Source organism: Sorex fumeus, unplaced genomic scaffold (genome assembly GCF_029834395.1).
Source record: "Sorex fumeus unplaced genomic scaffold, SorFum_2.1 ptg000061l, whole genome shotgun sequence".
In the NCBI taxonomy this organism is placed as follows: domain Eukaryota; kingdom Metazoa; phylum Chordata; class Mammalia; order Eulipotyphla; family Soricidae; genus Sorex; species Sorex fumeus.
In genome coordinates, this window is record NW_026606118.1 from 24,935,778 (window position 1) to 24,945,004 (window position 9,227).

The 9,227-nt window shown below is 36.5% G+C and overlaps 1 pseudogene; it reads left to right on the forward strand.

Annotated features, from left to right (window-relative positions):
• The first annotated feature begins 951 nt into the window (after positions 1-951).
• On the forward strand, positions 952-1,209 carry LOC130034888 (uncharacterized; annotated as a pseudogene).
• Positions 1,210-9,227: the final 8,018 nt, after the last annotated feature.

Below are 9,227 nucleotides of genomic sequence, written 5' to 3' on the forward strand. Positions count from 1 at the left end.
TATGCTGTGTCGAATGCCTAACTATCTTAAACTTATACATATCTAAGGCTCTAAAATTATCATAAGCATTGCCTGTATAAAGAGATTTCGCAGGATATTCTTTGAGACAGAAAACAGGTACATGTTCTCCTGGGGGTAGCATTCCAGGATAGCATTTCAAGTCAGGATTCCAGAACTCTGAATTGAAAGGAGCCATAAACTGCCCTAAAGGTCTGTCTATCTAGTCCCCAGTAATTTGTTCCTGGGTACTGGGATTGTTTCCAGATTTGGCTATTGTGAATAGTGCTGCAATGAACATAAGAGATTGTCATTTCTACTTTGTGTTTTTCAGTCCTTAGAATATATTTCAATAAGAGAAATTTCTGGATCATATGAAGCTCATTCTCTATTTTTTTGAAGGGTCTCCATACTGTTTTCCAAATAGACTGACTAGTTCCATTTCCACATGCAGTGAATGAAAGGGATTTTCCTGAAATCCATGCCAATGCTGGTTGCTTTTGCTTTTTTTGATGTGTGCCAGTCTCTCTAGTGTGGGGTGTTATGACATTGTAATTTTTTGATTATTTGCTGATTATTAGTGGTGCAGATTGAAGTTTCATATGCCTTTTAGACATTTGCATGTCACGTTTCAGGAAGTTTCTAACCCTCTCTTCACCACAAATTTTGATGGGGTTAGATGCTTTTCTTCTTATAAGGTTCTCCAAGTGCTTTATATTTTGAATATTAGCCCTTTAGAAGTTGATTGGTGGGCAAATATTTATTCCTAGTCTGTAGGTTATCTTTTTATTTTGGTTATTGCTGCCTTTGAGTTGCATATGTTCCTTAATTAAATGTAGGATGTTTCACTGTTCTCATTCTAAGATAGAATTTGGTATAGCAAAGAACACAAATTAGTCTTTCCATTAAAATTTGAATTAAAATTTGGTCTTTCCATTGAAATTTGAGTCCTTGAAGACTAAACTTTCAGGGATTATTTCTATAGTTAATTGCTAAAGAAGTTCATTACTAGAAAAGTTCATTACTAGAGAAGTTCATTACTAGAGAAGTTTCTCTGATCATGTAAAGCATCTCACAGAAGAGTCACAGCATCCTATCCTGAGCGTGAACACAATTCTAGGCATTGCTTCTGCAATCACATTTTACCATTGATGAGGGTGTTTCTTCTCTTCTTCTAAGAGAGAGAGAGGGAGAGGATGCAGTCTGAGAGGTTCCAGTTCAAAGTGAAAAAAAAAAAAGCACCGAGTCCTTGCTTCTGAAACTCTAGAAATATGATACTATTCTCTGTATTCCTTTAATCATCTATAAAATAAGTCTAATATAATACCCACCTCATAGTATGTCAGTAATGACATGAGTTAATGTACTTAACGTATTAAAAACAGATCGATGTCAGCCACATGTTAAATGTTCTAAAATTTTAGCAAAACCCATATGACTTTGGATCTTATCTTTATTATTTGTGAAGGTATCTGCAATAGCATGTATACAGCTTTGTTCATGGCACCAGAAAACAACCTAGAGACAAAAATGAATATACACACTTATCACTATAGTGGTAAATATTTTTGTCCACAATCTTGAAAATAACTTCATATATGCGTGAGAGGTCCTGAAAAGCATGAATTTATTCATAGAGTCTTTATAGTAAGTGCCTCAATAGCTTTTAATAACGTGCTATAAATCATCTACTTCAGGATAATTTTTCTGGCTCATCTTTGCAAGGATACTCTACTATGTAGACAGAGAAATCAATGCAATATACCACCCATTGCCTTGTGATGCAAAAAGCACAGTCTAAGTGTTTGCTTGGAAGGGTCATGATTGAGGTATTAAAAAACTCATCATCCTGATGAGTAATAACTGATAATGATCCCTGCTTCTATACTGGAATTTTAATATCGCTGGAGTCCTTGGATAAGGTCCTTGAAGTTAAGTACACAATGTTCGCTGGCCATTTTGTGTTGTCTTTTTTCCCCCTCTGACTAGACCAGATAATGAAAACAAATATTACCCAGAGACACATGCATTCATGAACACAATTATACACACACACACACACACACAGACACACACATCAGCAGTTTTGGTCAGTAGGTTATAACAATATAAATAATGAAAAATATGATAATATTCTTTAGATAAGAATGTCTTCACTATTTAGTGTTTAACTAATATCTGAAACAACTAAACTATGGCTCACATACCTATCACTTTAAGAATCTATTGAACAGGAGAATAATAAAAGTAGAAACAAAGAGAGAAGATAATTCATCTGAATACTGATGCTAAATTTAAATTACTGAAATCTAGCTATGAAGAGGAAGAAAAATTAAAAACAAGGACTAAAATAATATACTAAGGCATCTATCACTCTTTCAATTTGTCTGGGTCATGCATACCTCCATTAGTACAGACAATTAAGAATTTTTTCTGTTTTTTTTAATTGAAACACTGTGAATAGATGTAGGATAACATTGTTTTGTACTTCCTGCATAGTCTCAGGTAGTTTAGATTTACTGTGTTGCTCCCATCACAGTGCTACCATTCTTCTATGTTTATTTATAACTTCTTTCTTTGTGCTCTGTTGACTTGTAAATATTGTCTTTCTCTTCTCCCTAAGTCCTTTGCATAGTTTATTCAGAGCAATATCCTTTTTGTATGGACATAAGAAGATAGTTTATGCTATGCTTTTGTAATGTGACTCTCAGTAATATTTCCCTTCGGGGCATCTATTCTCTCACCTAAACCTCAGCTGCCTTTACTTCATAGCGTCCCTAAAAGCAGGGTCCCAAAGAGGAACTGAATGGAACCAGAGCAAGTGATAAGCTATGTGCTACCCTGGCATCAAGATGGGCCTGGCCAAAGCGCCATAATGCTTAACTATAAGTTAAGAACTTGGGCATGGACAAATGCTGTCATGATTCAAAAAGTAATAACTAGATTTGGACCCTGTTAGGGTTAAGAATGATTAATCTGGCCTGAGCACTATAGTCTGAGTTCGTGGCAAGATGTCCCCAGGAGAGCTGCCTTACAAGCCTTAATGTTATCTCTTACTGTGTCCATACAAAAATAACTAGTATTAAGATATTTATAGAGTTATTGGACTGAGGAAAGAAGAAAAACACCTTAGGAGGCATTTTTGCCCTTGAGCAGTCAGGAAGGGCTTTGGAATACCCCAGGTGGTTTTTCCTTTCAATCTGTTAGGCCCTCAAGAAGGGCTTGCTTATGTTGATTTGGCTACAAGACTGGGTGTAGCAGAAGCCCAGAGGGCAATGGGGAGAGAGACAAGTAGGGGTGGAGAGACCAGTGGATAAGAGGAAGAATTCAGAGAGCTGGGACAGAGGAATGAGGGGCTAGGAAGGAGAAGTTGGACAGACAAGAGAGTTGGAGAGATGAGAGAGAGAGCAGGGTGGCAAGATGAACCCAGGAGAGACGAGCAAGATGGATAGAGGGAGAAGAATGCAGAAGAATACCAGAGCAGGAACGTGGAGAGAAAGAGCCCAGGCTATGAGAAGGGGTGTGGAGACATGAGCAGGAGAGACAGGAGGAGACAGGAACGAAGAGCATTTCTTCCTGAATTTTATTCACTGACTGTTCCACTGTTTCTTTCATATCCTCCCATAATTTATTGGATGTCACTCTACTATTTCTTTGAGCTCATTAAACATCCTCACCATTTCATCTCTCAATTATTTATCCAAGAGAGTATGTATGTGGGTATCCCTTGTTAAGGCTTCATGGCTATTTTCTTTATTCACTCCTAGTGGTGGAGATCTGTACTATTTTACCATGATGCTGTCATAGTATGTAGGTGGATCCTTCTAGTTCACTATCAATGTCTCCCTCACACTGCCAGGGTCTCTGAGGAAGCTTGGTAAGTGGTAGTTTCCTCTTTCCCCTGCAAATATATTACTTTCCTTTGTGGTGCTCCTCTATGACGTGTGTGGGGTCTCTAGCAGTGATTTAGGAGATTTATTCTTTCAGATTGGGGAGGTACAGATTCAGTGTTCACCACGGTGCACTATTGATCTAATGTGGTTGGGGTAGCCAGGCTGTCCTCATGTAGGAGGCTGAGATATGGATGTAATCTATGAAAGGAGAAATCTACTGGCTGCCACATAAGCGGCTTCCACCTGGAGAGCACATACCCCACTGCCAGTGCATCTGTGAGGGGGAGGGTTCTCACGTCAGCACAGTACTTAAGTCTCATGGCTGGCATACTTCTAAAAACGCAGGTGTCCCCTCTCACCAAGGCACTCCTCTGGAGACGGCAGCAGGGAGGGACTCTGTTTACTGTTGCTTCTTGCCATACCGCCTGGCAATTAAGATTTCTAATTTGAGAATTCTATGTATTAGGTGTAGCATTTAAGATTTCTTAATCTTTAAATTCTTAAATATAAACAAATCTGAAAGAAAAGAAAAGGAAATGAACTTCATTCTATCGTAATAATTTGGGATTTAGCTGGAAAAAAACCCAAGTGAAAGAATCATTTACTCAATAGGACTAATGGCTTCAGAAAGGGTATAATCACCAGAATTGGACTGAATGTAAATACTGTGTAAAACTTCCTGACTAGAAAAGAGAATAGCTTACTGAAAATATCATAATCTAATAGATATTTATTAGATTTTAAAAATAAAAAGGTGATATATATATAGATAGATATAGATATAGATATAGATATATATACATGAATCCTAATCTGGGCTGAGGATATTATTCAAGTGGTAGAGCATCTGTTTTGTATAAGTGAGTCCCTTGGTTAGATTCCTGAATCTAGAAGACCAAGCATGCATCGAGATATGGCCCTGGTTCCCCACAAACATCCCTGGAGTGTCTCACCAAAATTTCTCCATTGTAATTGTCAATTGCAGGTGCGCCAAAGTATTTGCATCAGTAAAATCCATAAGCTCCCAAAGACTCAATTGACAATCTGCCTTATCCTTAATTATATGAGTTTCATCTTAATTTGATCTCAGTTTATATATCATCATAAAAAGAGGGCCAGAATGTGGCTCAGGGGTTGTTTCTGCATGGCATGTATGAGGTACTGGGTTTAACCCCCAGCACTGCATGACCATGACAAATTTAATTTCTTGTCCAGTTTCAATTTATCTCCAAAAATTTTAAAGAAAAAGAAAGAGGAATACTGAGCAATATTACTATTGAATTTATTTCTTTTCAACGTGCATCACTCAGTGTTCCAGTAATATTCAGAAAGCTTCTCTTTACTAAAACAATCCTAGTCCAAGTAGTCAACTACAATAATTAAATGAAGTGTGCTGTACTCAACCACATAATCCACATTTTGGAAAAAGAATTGCGCTTTTTTTAAAAAAAGATTTGATTTTATAAATGTACACATTCAAGATCTATTCAATCAAGGTGCAAACAAATATTACGTATTTGCATGCAGTTAAACTCTAATAATGTTCAGATGAAGAAAAATACATGACTCTAAGAAGAAAATTCTCAACTTATGAAAAAAGTGTGTATTTAACAAAATTAATCTTTCAGAATAAATACTTGTTTGAAACCCTTTTGCAAAATAAAAAATTAAGTTTAATGCTATTTCTTTTATATAAATGGTTTGGCTAACGTGAATAGCTGGGCTTTAATACTTATCAATCTTAGATACAAATTTTATGTTGAATTTCAGAAATAACTACCTTTCTGTTTCTTATTTGGCTATAATTCAATCAGTAGTTTATTCACTTAATCACAGATGTAGTAAATAAGTAATATCTATATGCAGTAAGTATTGTGCTGCAAATTAATTTTGTTTCCATTCTTAATTCATATAACTTTAAATGTTTTATTTGTTGAAGGAAAGTAGATATAAATAGAAATACCATTTTATGAATATTATTTAAATACCATTAATATTTTAGTGATACAATGTTACTGGAACATCAATATTTATCAATATTTATCCACCACTGTCCCTTGAACATATCTGATTTGCTCCCTCATGATTTTTATTATTAAATAAACCTTTCTATTCATAATAAAAAGAATAGTAGATACTATAATTTAATAAATTAATTTCAATATTAGCTAATGTTTTTCCATTTTTGTACCAAAATTAATTAGTAGAAATATTCTCATTAATTGATATTATGTCTAATTCTATTTTAAATGCATTATGACAAAATACATCTTCAATATAACCACAATGCTACATAACAAATTTAATGATCATTTCTCACTATCATTGAATGCAAAAGTTTGCTCAAATTTCCTCAGTAGTAATCCAAATGCCTTTGGAATTTTTTTTTAATCAGAACTAATTCAGCGAATGGATATAACCTCTATGTGAAATGTTTCTGACAATTTAATTTTGATTGAAATATGACATGCATATAGAATAGTATAAAATTATTAGTAGAGAGCAAATGAACTTCCCCTCATTGAATCACCTCTCTTGCCAAAATAGACTGTCATCATAGTCTCAATATGCCAAGATCTATCCCTTAAATAACCATCTACATTTCATACTCTCAGATCTCTTCTCTATTTATCTATCTATCTATCTATCTATCTACCTATCTATCATCTATCTTCCTCTCTCTCTCACACACACACATACATGGAAAACTTAATTTTGTATGATTTTGTAGCAATCAACCCTGGAGAGACATATAACCTGTTACTTTTAGTATTGGGAAAATTGTGATGTTGGGACTAAAGTGATGTTCTCCATTATAAACAATAACCATGTTTTTGTTTTTGAGTATTTTATAATTTTTTCAAGTGTTTTATAAATCTTTCCAAGTTTTCGAGTATTTTATAAAATATTTGTAGATTAACATAGTTATTCTTAGTGCAGAAATCTCAAATATCTATTAAGATATTTGACTAGATATTTGATTTTTTAATGTTATCTAAAATGCTGGCCTAACACTCAATTTTAGAGTTGCTTACATCACTGCTTGGGTTGTGTAATTTATGTTCTTTAATTTGTGGCAACCTCCCTCTCTCTCTCTCTATTTTGTTCTCTCTTTTCCTTTCTCCTCTCTCTCATTTCAATTCCTCATATATCACATTTTTTCAGTAAAGCAATTTACTGCATTAAAAATAAAATAGAATGCTAGTACAATTTCTGTGTATACTTGTAGTTAGTAGAAAAAATGCAGTTTTCAAAGCACCTTAAACTTCAAATTTTGTCATCTGCATGTATTAATACATATAGAGCATTTATAGATTCTTCTGAATTTTAATTCATATAAATTTGTTGCCATTGTTTCATATGTTCTTTTTCAATCTTAGCACTTTGTTTATTTCATTATCTTTTCCCACTAAATACAACCATCAGTACAATACAATATTCAAGGTCTTGGCTGAAGTACACATCAACTTTCTTCATATAAAATATTATATTTAAATATGTATCATTAACTTAAATAACTTAAGTTCTATTTTGTTCTATTTTGTTATTCTGTTATTAAATGACTAAAATTTTATAACTGACTTATAAGAAATTTTCAAAAGTGTTAATTTTAGAAGATATTTTCCTGCAACTTTTTGGGATAATGTATTTCTCATTTTATTAATATGTAACTTCACTTAATCACTTAATCACTTAACTTCCCGTTAGTCGTCGATTTGCTCAACCGGGTGCCAGTAACGTCAAAAGACCGCGTGGCTGCCCACCTTGAACGATCGGTTTGAGGCTCTTCATGTTCCCAGAGAGAACAGATGCCATTGGGCTACACTATCGCGTGCTAGTGTAGCCCAATGGCATCTGTTCGCTCTGGGAACATGAAGAGCCTCAAACCGATCGTTCAAGATCTTGATGAAGAAGTCTGACCATCTGGTAGGTGGGCGGCCATGCGGTCTTTTGACATCCTGTGGAATCCAGTCGGTAACAGCTCTAGTCCAGCAGTCATCTTTAAATCTCATTACGTGACCAGCCCATCTGGTTTTTGACACCTTGGCAAATAAGATAGCGTCCCTGATTCTTGATCATCGATGGATGTTGGAACTCCGGATTCTTTCTCTCATTTGAGTGAAACCTGATGTTCCAAGCATAGCTCTTTCAATTCCACTTTGGGAGACCAGAATAGTGTTCTCATCCTGTTTATGTAGGGCCCAGTTCTCTGAGGCATATGTTAATGCAGGAAGAACAGTGGAATCAAAGAGATGTGCCCAGAGCCAGAAGTCCTTCATCCTCTTAGCTATTTCTTCGACGTTCTTGAAGGCGTTCCAAGCCGCTCTCATCCTCCTGCGCAGCTCGGGTGCCAGGTCATTTGTCATGTTGACTTCTTGACCTAGGTACACATAGCTGTTGCATTCAGAGATGGTCGTTCCGTTGAGAGCAAATTCATTCATTCATTCATCATCCTGTTATTCGTCGATTGCCTCGAGCAGGCCCCAGTAACGTCTCTTTCATCCTAGCCCTTAGATTATATTCAAGGCTCTTTAGGAGAATGAGACCCATCATTTTACTGGTATTTGGCATATTTGGTGCGCCACGGGGAGTTTGCCAGACTCTGCCCTGTGGGCAGGCTATATTCGATAGCCTGCAAGTTTGTCCAAAGTAGGAATGAGATAATAAGATGTCATAAAAAGATGTCCTGATAAGATGGAGCTGGAGCGATAGCACAGCAGGTAGGGCGTTTGCCTTACAAGCGGCCAACATGGCTGAACCGAGTTCGATTCCTCCGCCCCTCTCAGAGAGCCTGGCAAGCTACCGAGAGTATTCGATATGCCAAACACAGTAACAACAAAGTCTCCAGTGGAGACGTTACTCGGCCTGCTCGAGCAAATCGACGATCAACGGGAGGGCCTTTACCTTACCTTGAGAGCAAATGGGGCGTCAGAAATGAGGCTGTTTCTCATAAACATCATCTTCGTGAGATTCAGCTGTAGTCCTACCTTTCATACTCATGGTCAAAGTCGGCCAGCATTTGTGCCACTTGGCTGATGTTTGGTGTTATTAAAACAATGTCATTAGCAAAGCGGAGGTGGTGTTGTTGCCGACCATCTATCTTCACTCCCATTCCTTCCCATTCCAGTCATCACATGATGTTCTCGAGGGTGGCACTGAAGAGTGTCGGTGAAATGGTATCACCCTGCCGAACCCCTCTCTTGACATCAATGATTACTTCTTTGTAGAATGGTGAGATCCTGGTAGTGAATTCGCAATACAGTTCACGGAGGGTCTTGATGTATTGGGCTTGAATGCCCTGATTGGCTAGGGCTTCAATGACCGCTTCCATCTCAA